This window comes from Chiloscyllium punctatum, chromosome 27 (assembly GCF_047496795.1).
Source record: "Chiloscyllium punctatum isolate Juve2018m chromosome 27, sChiPun1.3, whole genome shotgun sequence".
NCBI lineage: Eukaryota > Metazoa > Chordata > Chondrichthyes > Orectolobiformes > Hemiscylliidae > Chiloscyllium > Chiloscyllium punctatum.
In genome coordinates this window covers 68,928,772-68,943,072 of record NC_092765.1, presented here as the reverse complement: position 1 = coordinate 68,943,072, position 14,301 = coordinate 68,928,772, and positions in this window count along the sequence as shown.

The window sequence follows — 14,301 nt, the reverse complement described above, 5'->3', positions numbered from 1 at the left end:
CTCCTTGCTTTTTTTTTTCAAATTGCTCCGACCCTAAATGCATAGTAAAGGAAAGCTGTGTGCCTGAGAAACAAAAAGTGAGTTGGCAGTGAAACATAACACCGAGGTAAACTTTTGAAAGAGCATCTAATGAACTAGAACAGGACAGTCCATACGTTTATTTTAAAAATCCTCAACATCTAAACCATTGCAGGTAACTGTCTGGGAAGATCAGGAGTGTTTGGTTAAATTAGAGAGTATTACAATAATCATTACCACAAATGTAGGTCATAAACAGTACATTTCTCTGCTCACTAATAGCTTTGACAGAGGCAGTTAACTCATAAAAACCAGCAAAAATTCGCCATTCCACTACAGTATTAACCCACTCAGTTTTAATGAGATGCATGAATCAGAGAATGGTGTAACAAGTGATGTGAGTTTGAACCAATTCAAGTTTATTAATTTACTTTGAGATGATAACAAATGTTACTGCAGGGTGGGATTTTGGATCCATTAACTTCATATTCAGGAGCTTTAAAGATACTCAATAAACAAGCTGAACTAACCGGAACGTCAATGTCCTGTTTTCTGACAGTCAGACAGTGAATGCTGTATTCAGTGACTTTCCTTTTTTATGAAGAAATGCCAAGTGAAATGTGTCCATTGTGAATAAATGGGAAAATATAGCATGTTTGGTAGGATGTTACTTTAGTTGATTCATTTTCCCTTTAATCGGCCAGATACAATAGTTGGCAGCAATTAAGCTGACTGCAGAAAAGGTCCTTGAGTTCCCAGTTTCATTTACTGGAAAGAGGTGGAGTTTCTGCAGTGGATCAAAGATATTTTGTCTCACTGTTGACCAGTTGGTGGAAAACCAACTGCAAACCATAATCACCGCCTCCGCAGAAACAAATCTACTCAGCAACAATGCTGGAGAAAAGTTTATTTTTCAGTTGAGTAACCTGGAGAACGAGTCACTCCTCTCATTGAAGGAAATATTCGCAGAGTCTCAGACACAACCTTAACATCAACAGTTCATTCAAGGATCACTACAGCACTGTTTAATATTGAAAAAAAATGATAAATAGTCATAGAGTCATGTAGTGATACAGCGTGGAAACAGACCCTTCGGTCCAACCAGTTCATGCCAGTCCTAATCCCAAACGAAACTAATCCCACCTGTGTGTACTTGGCCCATATCCTTCCAAACATTTGATATTCATTTACTTATCCAAATGTCTTCTATAGGTTGTAAATATCCACCACCAGATCATCCCACACACAAACCATTCTCTGTGTAAAACGTTGTCTCTGATATCTTTTTAAAAATTTTTCTCCTCTCATTGTAAAAACATGTTCCCTATTGTTGAAATCCCCCACCATAGGGAAAATTCGCCAATGTCTTAGTCAAAATTAAAAACAATCCCAGCTCCAAACATTTACAAAATATCACTATGGATCTTCCTCGAGTCCAATAAAGATTGTCCCCTTTGATCAATGATTTGTAAAATTTACTCGTGTATCTACTGTGATAGACGTTTTCAAATAACTTCTAAAGTGCAAATGGTTCACATCAATCGGATTAAAGTAACATTTCGTGCGCTACCCCACACACAAAAAAAACAGTTTGTTAACATGATTTGCTCTGAGGAAGTCTACGATGGATTCTTTTATCAAACAAAATCATTTCCAATGTTGTGAGCGCTCTTTTATCTTCTGTGCAATGGTCTGAATTTTGTGTCTGACTGCAGATGAAACTGGCTGATCTGGGTAAAAGTACAGTTTCTGCCTTTCACATTGTGAATGTATATTGCTGACTTTAATTGAATAAAGAGATGTTGTCCCAGGCATCATCTGGCACCATTAATTAGACCATTAATTTCCACATCGCTAGCCAAATGGTTAGGTGGAATTTATTGATATGTGATATTTTTGAAACGATAGCTTCATACATTTCCAGTATGAATCATGTCAATTAGAGCCATTCACCTTTCCACTCATGGCTTTATAAACTTATATGATGTCACCCCCCCCCCCCCCCCCGAACTCTCACCCTCCAGTGAAAAAGTTCCAGTCTATCTGGATTTCCAACAGTGACTCTGTTCCCTCACATTCTGCTGTGAAAGATCCTCCTGCCACCCCAGGTCCACAGACAGTGTCCCTTGTTATTAGTTCAAAGAAATGAAAGGAACTTGTCCCACCATATTGTTCAATTTTAGTTGGCTTCAAACACCATCAAAAATAAATGTTCATGTCATTGCTGATTTATGGGAGAATGCCGTGTACACAGTAACTGCCGAAATACCTGCAGTAACATCCTGAATCTGGTTCGCAGGTTCATCTGTTGCTCACAAATGCAACCAGACATCAGGGAATAGTGAACATCGCCCACACCAACCCTCCACCCTTCCCCTCTGTACTTTACACTTTGTGAAATCTGTGTTGTCAATAATCAGTTAAAAGAAAGTTTTTTTTTTAAACTTTCTTAATTCATGTTGCTGATCTTGGCTGAATAAAGGTACGTTGCTGTCAGCATTTCTGGGGAATATGTCTGCATTTTTTTCATGTCAGTTTACAATGATATTAAGTCAAGAATAGTCAAAATGTCCTGAGAAAGAACGTTTAGAAATGGGCCTATTAGCTCCTCAGGGCTGGACCAACTGTTTGAATATTGATACAGTTCTGCCCCTGGTTTTTTTTCCCCATAAGCCAGGATTTACAGCACTGGAGATCATATCTATGTTGATAATGGATTAGACCCTACACAATGTTGCCGAATGTTTACAGTGCTATCACCTGCAGGGTTATGGACAACATGCTATAAATGGGGTAAAAAAAATGACTGCAGATGCTGGAAAGCAAATACTGGATTAGTGGTGCTGGAAGAGCACAGCAGCAGCTGCTCGTTGGATGCTGCCTGAACTGCTGTGCTCTTCCAGCACCACTAATGCTATAAATGGGGTGTTGGCTGGAAGGCTCTGTCTTTCCATGATACAGGTGCAATGGGCGAAGTACGATCTCTCTCTGTCGTGAAAACTTGCTACTACTCTAAATTCATCTTTCCTACTTTGTCTCCAGGATGTTGCCTGGAATGGAGAATAGGTCGTACGAGGATACGTTGAGAGTGCTAGGCCTTTTCTCATTGGAAAGGCGAAGGAAGAGGGGTGACTTGATAGAGGTTTATAAGATGATCAGGAGAATAGATAGAGGAGACAGTCAGTGACTTTTCCCCCGGGTACAACAGAGTGTTACAAGGGGACATAAATTTAAGGTGAAGGGTGGAAGGTATAGGGGGGATGTCAGGGGTAGGTTCTTTACCCAGAGAGTGGTGGGGGCATGGAATGCGCTGCCTGTGGGAGTGTCAGAGTCAGAATCATTGGTGACCTATAAGCGGCAATTGGATAGGTACATGGATAGTTGCTTATTCTAGGACAAATGTTCGGCACAACATCGTGGACTGAAGGGCCTGTTCTGTGCTGTATTGTTCTATGTTCTATGTCTCGTTCAGAGGCTCTAATTCACATGATTCACACCGGAAATATTCCAAGCATTTGTTTCAATGAGATCAATACACTCCACCTGATAGTCTGGCTAGTGATGTGGAAATTAATGGCCTAATGAATGGTGCCAGACAATGCCAGGGACAACATCACTTTATTCAACTAAAGTCAGCAATACACATTAGCAATATGAAAGGCACAAAATACTTTTACCCAGATCAGCCAGTTTCATCTGCAGTCAGACACAAAATTCAGACCATTGCACAGAAGATAGACGAGCCCTCATAACATTGGAAATGATTTTGTTTGATAAAACAGTCCATCATAGACTTGCTTAGAGCAACTCGTGAATATTGCTTGATTTCTTTTTGTGTGGGGTAACACATGAAATGTTACTGTATTCCGACTAATATGAACCATTTGCACTTCAAGTTATTTGAAAACGTCCTTCATAACAGATATGTGAGTAAATTTTAGAAAACATTGATCAAAAGGACAATTTTTTTGGATTCAAGGAAGATCCATAGTGATATTTTGTAAATGTTTGGAGCTGTGATGCTTTAAATTTTTGACTAAGACATTGGCATACAGTGCACAACTTCACAATTTGCTGTAACATGAAACTCGCAACCACTGTGAACCTGGAAGGTGATGGTTCAGTTTTTAACAAGGACCTAGCAAAGTTCATGGAATGGACCAACGAATGATTCATGAAACTTAACAAAGGCATTTCTGAAATGATTAATTTAGCTAGGAAGAATGTAGAGACACAAATTCACATCTCTGTTTGCATTTCATTATACTATAAATTACTTTTATATTATATCCTAAAATACTTGTGTCTTTGTTCATAGTTAATACACTCTATCATGTTCCGGTGTTAAGATAGTTTATTTATTTCATTCAAGACTCTATGCTGTATTTTTGCCTCAGTATTGACCAAACTCAGTTTGGTGCCAGCTTATATCACTTGAGCTGCTTTTTCAGGAAGTGAATCTCTCCACCTGTTATGTCAAAATATGATTCGATCAAAATAAATCCTGTTAATATCATCCCAAACTCAGGCTCGGTTAGTTTGTATTTATTCATTGGAAATGAACAGAATATGACCGGCCTATTCTTGGTGGAGTGAGAGAGGGAGTTAAAGTGTTCAGCCACGGGGCCGTGGGGTTGGTTGGCATGGGTGTCCCAGAGATGTTCTCTGAAATGATCAGCAAGTTAGTGTCCTGTTTCCCTGATGTAGAGGAGACCACATCAGGTGGAACAGACACAGTGGATGACATCTGTGAAAGTATAGATAAATTTCTCTGGGATGTGGAAGGATCATTTGGGGCCTTGTCGGAGGTGAGGGGGGAGGTGTGGGCGCAGGTTTTCTGTGGTGGCAGAGGAAGGTGACAGGGGTGGGAAGTGGGCTGGTGGAGGGGGATGGACCTGATGAGGGAGCCGCGGAGGGAATGGTGTCTCCGGAATGCAGATAGGGATATGGAGGGAAATATATCCCGAGGGATGGGGTCTGTTTACAGGTGGTGGAAGCAGCAGAGGATGATATGATGTATGCAAGGTTGGTGCGTTGGAAGTTGAGGACCAGGAGGGCTCCCTCTTGCGATTGGAGGGATGGGGTTCAAGGGCATCGTTGACCACGTGGGAGGGGAAATTGCAGTCTTTGAAAAAGGAGGTTATCTGGGATGTTTTATGGTGGAGCTGGTCCTCCTGGGAACAGGTGCGGTGGAGGCAGAGGAATTCACAATAAGGGATGGCATTTTTACAGGAGGTCGAGTGGGAGGAGTGTAGTCCATGTAGCTGTGGGAGTCAGTGGGCTTTTAGTAAATGTTTAGTCAGTCACTGGAGATAGAGGTGGAGAGGTCTAGGAAAGGGAGGCAGGTTTCCAAGATTGTCCCTGCGATGTTTAGGTCAGGGTGGAAGGTCTTATTAAAGTTGATGAACTGTTCAACCTCCTCGTGGTAGCAGGAGGTGGCGTTGATACAGTCATCAATGTAGCGGAGGTAAAGATGGGCAATGATAGCAGTGTAGCTGTGGAAGATTGACTGTTCCACATATCTGACGAAGAGGCAGGCATAGCTGGGGTCAATACAGGTGTCCATGGCTACCCCTTTGGTTTGGAGGAAGTGGGAGGATTGAAAGGAAATGTAGTTGAGGTTGAGCATGTACTGCTTGGGTTTGCGTGACAGGAAAAAACGGAGGGCTTCGAGGCCTACATCATGGCGTTTGGATGTGTACAGGGCCTGGACATTCTGTTCATTCTGGGGCTTATCAGTAGCTTGCAGTTATTATGGAACTGCAAGGGCAATCGCTGGGAACTCGGAGAAACCAATGTTTAAGTATTCTGCTTGAAGCAAATTTTGACCAGAACATTTAAACACAACAAAGCTCACTGTAGGAAATGCCAGTGCTGCAACTTTTAATAATATTTGAAACTTTGTTAAAAATAGGGATTTTTAGTCATAGTTTCTGAAATAATCAAGAAAATAATTAACCGTTAGAACAAGCTCTTTTAAAGAGAGAGGATTTGCAAAGTTTGAAACCATACAGTGCTGTGGTTTATTTGAATGCAATGTCAGTCAGAGTTAGATACAGCCAAGGTGATCTCTCCATATATTGATTCTGTTAATCTGACACACCGACATACCTGTCTGTCCAAAACTGTATTATTTGTTCAGTTGATCAAAAGTTAGGAAACAGATCAAACAGAATGTATTAGGCTGGGGAGGTGATGGATACAGAAGACAGAATCAAAAACTGGGAACATTAAATCTTAAGAGAGAGTAACAAGTCGTACAAGATCAAAGACATGACAAGGTGCATGTCGATATGTTCCAGACGTTAGTGAATTGAATGAGCTTGTTAGATGGTCGAGAGACTCGTCTAGTGATGTCCTGGAATCAGACCGTGAAACAGAGATCGAAAGGTCGATTTGCAAATGTCACTTCGATGTGATCGCTTCACACTCTGTGTCCTGATATAGGCCACATTGTCAGATGTTTCCGCCAGATTGCATCCCCTGGGTTTATTTTCTGATCAGAAGTGAGATGTGTGGCTTGCTGCTGGCACATAGAAACAGGAAGTTGCACGCCAGCTGAGAATGATACATCAGGCGCTACTTTCCATATTATCAGCACAAACAGTCTTCATACCTCTGAGGGTGAACACACACTGACAGGGTCAAGAACAAACGGACTGATTGCTGTTGGTCTCAACATTGTATTCTATTCCATTCCCATTTTCCAGAATGAAACAGAAGAGACACAAGATTATTTCAGCTCGAGTAAATTATCGGTCAGAGAGATAAGAAGAGTTATCTTTGGGTGAAAGGAGCTAAATCACAATATGTAGTTTCGTTCATAAACCTATGTTTAAAAGTAGAAAGCTTGAGGGAAGTTAATAAATAAATCTAACAGACAGCATTCATTAAAAGTTGGAATTGTAAGGTTTAAGCAATAAAATTCAGCATGGCTTTGGTGGAAATGATATCATATCGGAAGTGGTTGATTCTGTTTTCCGGAGAGGAAATGAGATGTGACATCAGGTGCAAAAAGTGGATGTAATGCTTCTTGACTTCAATCAGGTTTTTGACCAGATCTTGCATCTTTAATATGGTAAGGGTTCATGGGATCTGGTGCAATTTGGCAAATTCATCGAAGGTTTATTTGTTGGCAGAAGGTAATGGTCGAAGGTAGTCATTGTGAAAACATCTTGTGTCCAGTGGCTTACTATATGACTTGGTGCTGGATCCTTTGCTGTTTGCAGGGTATATGAATGGTCTAGTCAAGAATATAGCAATCTTGATCAGTAAGTTCAAAGATGAGGTGAAAAACATTTGGTTTTGCAATTAATGAGGAGGAAAGCCAATGTGACATTGATGACCTAGCCTGTTGGAGAGAAGAATTGAAAACAGAACATTATATCCTAAAGTCTGTGAAGTAAAGTATTTTGGAGACTTACAATTTAAGCGAAATGTTGGAATCTACACAATACAAAGGATAAGTGATCTTCTGTTGTGAATATCCACATCATGGAGTGGGGGTTGGAGTTATAGTCTGGGGATATTGTGGCTAGACCATTCATTCAGGAAGCTGGGGTCTGAACCCACAGTGCTGCCACATCAAGTCGTGAATTAAAGTTGATAATTAAACAACTCATTGAAGGAATAAGCTCCACAGATTTTCCCTTGCTCTGCTTTGGAGAGCACAACACATCAGCGCAAATGTTAAGGCTGAAGCATTCACAGCAACCTTCAGCCAGATGTGCCAATTGTCTGATCCATCTCAGTATCTTCCATACATCACCAATATTACAGATACCTGTCAGCAGGGAATTCGCTTCTCTCCATGTGAAATCAAGACACTGTTGGGCGGGGGGAAGGGGTTATTGCAAATGCAATAGAGCCTGACAAAATTCTGGCAATAATACTGATGACTTGTGCTAGCCAAGCAATCCCGGTACAGCTAAAACACTGGCATGGACAATGTAGAAAATAGGCCAGGCACGTCCTGTGCTCAGAAAATAGGTCAAAGCTGGCGAATTACTGCCCCATCAGTCCATGCTCAATCATGAGTTAGATGTAGGAAGGTGCTATCAAGCAGCACTAGCTCTGCAATAACCTGCGTCAATGTGGGTTAGGCAAGGCCTACTCAGCTCATGACTGAATTACAGACTTGATTTAAACATAGACAAAGAACGGAATTCCGGAAATGAGGGGAGAGTGACAGCCCTTCACATTAAGTTCACATTCGACAGAGTGTGATATTGTGGAGTCGCAGCAAAACTGGATTCAAAAGGTTATCAGGTGACAACCTCCCTGCTGTCTGCAGTCATACCTCACACATTGGAAGATGGCTCTGCTTGTTAGAGGGCAGTTGTCTCAGCCAAAGCAAATCTCTGTTGGAGTTCCTGAAGAAAGTGTCCTTGGCCCAATCATGTTCAGCTGCTTCAGCAATGACCATCCCTCCATCAGAAGGTCAGAAGTGAAATCTGCATTAATTTAGCACTTTTTTGTGACTCCTCAGTCCACATTCAAACGCAGCAAAATCTGGAAAGTATCCAGACATGAGCTGACAAGTGGCACATAGCATTCACACCACAAAACTGCGAGACAATGACCATTGACAATAAGAGACTAACCAAAACCCCTTGACATTCAATAGCGTTACCTTCACTGAATCCCTCACCATCGACACCCTAGCTTTTATTGTTCATTAGAAATTGAGCTGGACACTCCACATAAGTACAATGGTTGTATGAACAGGCCAGAGGCTAGGAATATGACAGCGAGTAACTCAGCCCCTGACTCGCAAAGCCGATTGACCGTCTAAGAGACAGAGGTCGGGAGGCTAATAGCACAGCTCGCCCCTTGACTGGACAGGAGCAGCTTCAACTGCACTCAAGAAGCTTAGCATTGTCCAGGACAAAGCATCCCACTTGATCAGTAGCACATCCACAAGCGTCCATTGCCTCCAAATCTGATTCTTCGTATCTGCCATATGCTCTATCTAAAATACTACACTGCAGTAACTTAGCCACTTCCTTCGACAGTATCTTCCCACTAACCACTTGCATCTCAGAGGACAGGAGCAGCAGATCCATGGGAACAGCTCCACTGTAAGCTCCTCTCTACAACACTCGGCATCCTGACATGGAAATATTCACCGATCCTTTACTGTAATTGGGTCAAAATCTGGAATTCCCTTCCTCAGGCCATTTTGGAACATGTTATTTCAGAAAGACAGCTTACTACCATCTGCTAAAGGACATCTACGGACATTTAAAAGCAACCACCATGTTCCATGAATCATTTAAAAAATCATTGAAGCTAACATGAGAGTTTGATAAAGTGGTTGAGGAGGCATTATGAGTATGTCATAAGCAATCAAAAGGTTTGGAGTAAAGTTCCAGAATCAGTCCCTACCATGGTAGCTTCAATTAATAAAAGAGCTTGAAATGAAAATGCTGGAATAATGAACGATAAGGGCAGACCTACCAAATGTTTGAAGCATGTTACATGGTTCAGTATTCTCCTTCAGAGGAGGAGGTCTGACCTTCCTACCTGGCCTGCCCGACCCGTTCAACAATAAGGTGATGGTCCTTTCCTGTGCCGTACCTGACTAAGGAACCCATCAGGAGAAAGTGAGGACTGCAGGTGCTGGAGATCAGAGTTGAGAGTGAAGTGCTGGAAAAGCACAGCAGGTTAGGCAGCATCCAAAGAGCTGGAAAATCAACGATCCATGCATAACCCCTTCATCAGGTATCCTAATGAAGGCCTCATGCCCGAAACGTTGATTCTCCTGCTCCTCGGACGCTGCCTGACATGCTGTACTTTTCCAGCACTCCAGTCTCGACTGAGAAGCCATTTGGTTGTAATAAAGCTTCTGAAGAAAGATCAACCCTAATTAGCTGAACAAGATGGCAGGCCTTCAAAAAGGGAACTGATGACCACCTTCTTGGAATATGTGACTAACTTTTTCATAAGTCAGTGAAGAACTCAAAAAATGCAAATGACGGTGAGTCAGGTTCTTTAGACAGAGTCCGGTACACATTTAAGATTGATGATTGGATGCAAAGTCACCTGTGATGTTGCTGTGAACAGCAAGAGAGTTCTTGCCAGTATTGCACTCCACTATTTGTTCATGATGTAAAGTGTCAGATTTATTGCATTTCTGTTTGTGACTGCTTTCTGTGCATTTCCAATATTAGGATCACAGTGGTGATATCATGACACCAGTATTCCCAAACTCCAGTTTGATGCTGAATGGACGGGGATTTGGAATACCATCGTTTGCCCAGGGTGAAATTTGAATTCGAAGAAAGCCTGGAATCGGAAAGAAAGCCAAATGTTGACCATGTAACCCGAGTCAATGGAAAAAAAATACAAAAACAGCTGGTTCACGAATGACAAGGCATCTGTCACCTTTCCATGGTCTGGGCGATATAAGATTCCAGACTCACTGGGAAGTAATTGACTGTGTCTGAAGTGGCTTTAGCAAGCTATTCAATGGGCAATTGGGGATAGGGACTCATTGCTGACTCTAACCAGAAAGTAATACATGTAACAAAACCTCACAACAACTATATCAATTAAATGTAATTGTTGCGGCAGTTCCTGATGTCATTACAAGTATTTCACGTGAATATTCTAAAATGCACTTTGAGTGATGCTGCACCGTCTAAACGGATTACAATATAAATCAGTGGGACATTCAGAGTAGATCCAGTTCAACACTGAAGTTTCATTGCAGAATTTTCAGCAATGAATGTTTAACCTAAATAAAAGTTTTAAATTTTGTTTATCGTCCAGAAATAAATAAAATTTGCTGCAATTCATCTTCATAAATTTATATTCACTTCTGAAAATGGTCAACGTTCTTAAAATAAACTTGTTTCGATTTGAATCTTACCAACAAATCACTTCTTTCATCTGGCTTTGCTGTCACCATCACTTCCTTGAAACCAATTAAGCATTTATGTAAATAAACACAGAAATAGAACTCTCAGAATCAATTACAGAACCACAAAACCCCAATTTATATTTCCCCCCAAGCACAGTGCACGAATTGTGGAAAAAATGCAAATACCTCAATGGATTCGAATACTAATTGATGTTCGGACTTTTTAATACATAAGTTGTATGATTGTTGAATGACAGAGGTATCAACTGTCATATTTAGTCAAAACAAAAACTATCATTAAGAGATACATTGGCACAGCTAATATTTCTGTCTCTCTTTTTCACTCTTCCCCTCCTGCCTTCCCCCCAATTTTTCTTTATATCTGATGCCGTGTTTTGCCTCTCCACAATCGGACAATGTTTTCCTCAATAACATGAACCTCACCAACATATGCTCTCAGTCAAATTCATCCATTTCTTTCGAGAGATTTGAATCAGTACAGCCAGATTTTCTCAAAAATCTGTCTGAGTATTGAGTGATCTGGAAATGCTTGATCGGAATGAGGCTGCAAGACTTTACTGTGATCGTGTTTTCATTGTATCTCAGCAGTATTATTCTTGGCTGAGGAATGTTTAATGGTTCAGTGCAATGCATATTTAGTCTATAATTAACTTTTACTTCACATCTCATGGAATGTTTAATATTGTAGAGGGTGATTTATTCTGTGTCGACTCTGTGTTGTACCTGCTTTGGGAGGGGTTTTTTTGGGAACCCTGGACGCAAGCTCTCCACTGTGCTTAAACCAAAATGTATTTGACATGTTTGCATTGGACAGCACAATATAGAGGGAGATTTACCTAGCACATTACATGAGCCGTACATTCACAGAAAACATTTGATGTAGCCATGTAAAGGGGCTTGAACTCCTACCCACTGTCTTTCTGATTTTGAAATATTTGATACCAGAATAAAAAGGGAACCACACTATGCATCGAAACTTTGTTATATAAGTAGATTGTCATCTACAGGCACAGACATACATAAACACATAAGCAAATCATTCATGAACAACCCTTGCAGTGTTTAATGGATGAGTGCTGAGAGAGCTTTAAAATGCAATGTGTGTATTCCATGCAACACATGCCGATAGTGAGTTTGATATGGTAGTTTAAATGTAGTTTTCATCTGTCTTTAATCTTTTCTGTGACAGCCGCGGTTGTACTTGACAAATATTCAACAGAACTGGAGGACTATAAATGCAGTCACTGAATTAGAGGCAGAATGTAATGCCATCAAACAGGGAGAAAGGCGATTCCTGTCTTTTTTCATGGTGAGGAGGAATTGAAGCAGCTGGGCTTCAAACATGAAATGGAAGTTATTTTAAATGAGGCCTATATAATTCTGAAAAGACTAACTTAAAGCAAAGGTCAATGATCGGGAACCAGTATCAGCCTGTTCAGCCAATGGAGTTTGGTCTTCCAAACAATGACATCACGGCTGAACTGATAATCCTCACCTGCACTTTTCAGCGTTTTAACTGTAAGCATTGATTCAAGTACCAAATCAAAATCTGTCCATTTCAGCCTTTGAAATACTGAATTACCCAACCTCGACAGTCTTCTGTGGTACAGAATTCCACAAATTCTCGACATTCTGGGAGACAAAATTCTCTTCTGCCAGAAATTTGTGACCTCTAATTCAGAGATTCTACTCCCTGGTCCGAAACTCTCCCACAAGGAGAAACAACATTTCTGCATTTACACCATCGAGTTTCCTGAAAATAATAGATGTTTCAGAATGTCAGTACTGAATCTTCTGTGTTGCAATGAGTATCGGCCCAAACGACTCAATCTCTCCTGTCAAGACAGTCCCTCCATCTTCAGGATCAGTCGACTAAACCTCATGTGGATTGTCTCACATTCCAGTGTACCCTTTCTTTGTGATATGAGTCCCAAGAACAGATCACAGTATTCCAGCTGTGGTAAGAATAGAGCTTCTTTTCAGTTTTAACAAACATTATAGTCATACAAATATCCAGCACAGAAACAGACCCTTCGGTCCAACTGCACTGACCGGATATCCCAATCTGACTGAGTACCATTTGCTAAACATTTGGCCTATCTTCCTCTAAATGTTACCTGTTCATACATCCATCCAGGTGCCTTTTAAATGCAGTAATTGAACCCGCCTCCACCACTACCGCTGGCAGCTTTTTCCATACATACACGTGAAAAGGTTACCCCTCAGGTTCTTTTCAAACGTTTCTCCTCTCACCTTAATCCGCTGTCCTCTAGTTTTGGACTCTCCCACTCGAGGAAAAAGGTCTTGGCTATTCACCATATCAATGCCCCACATGATTATATAGGTCTTGTTCAGGCCACTCCAGAGCCTCCTTTTCTCTCACTGGAAGGAAAAGAATAGCCCCAGCCTATTCAGCTTCACCTTCTACCTTAAACACTCCAATTCCAGCATCATTCTTGGAAATCTTTTCTTCATCCTCTCAAGTTTCACAAAATCCTTCATAGAACCGGGAGCTAGATTTGTCTATAATAATTTTAAATGTGGCCTCACAAATGTTCTGTACAGCTGAGACATGACATCTCGACTCTTACACTTAATGTTATGACCAATGAATGAAAGCATGCCAAACACCTTTTTACCCACCCTGTCTCCGTGCAACTCCACATTCAAGGAATGATGCATCTGCACCCTTTGGTTTCTTTGCTTAGCAACACTCCCCAAGGCCCAGACATTAATTGTATAAGTCCTGCCCTGGTTTGCCTTACAAAAATGCAACACCTACATTTATTTAATGAAGCATGGGTTCATGAAGGGCAAGTCATCTTTAACTGATTTATTGGAATTCTTTGAGGTTATAACGAGCGTGGTAGACAATGGGGAACTGGTGAATGTGGTGTATCTGGATTTCCAAAAGACATTCAGCAAGGTGCTGCACAAAAGGCTGCTGCATAAGATAAAGATGCACAGTGTTACAGGCAATGCATTAGCATGGACACAAGAATGGTTAACTAACAAAACGCAAACATTGGGATAAATGCCCCATTAGTCACTCTCCAGTCTTCTGGCATCTCATCTATGATTATCAACGATACAAATATCTCAGCAAGGGGTCCAGGAATCTCTTCCCTAACTTCCCACAAAGTTCTGGGAAATACCTAATCAGGTCTTCAGGATTTATTTCCATTTTTCTACTTGAAGACCTCCAACACCTCCTTTTCTGTAAAATGAACTAATTTTAAGATCACATTATTTATTTCCCAAGTTTCTTAGCTTCCATGCTCCTGTCTACTGTAAATATTGATGCAAAATATTTGCTTAGTGTCTCTGCCATCTCCTGTGGTTACATGCACGAAAGCCATGTTGATCTTTAAGGCCTGTATTCTCTCCTTAGTTATTCT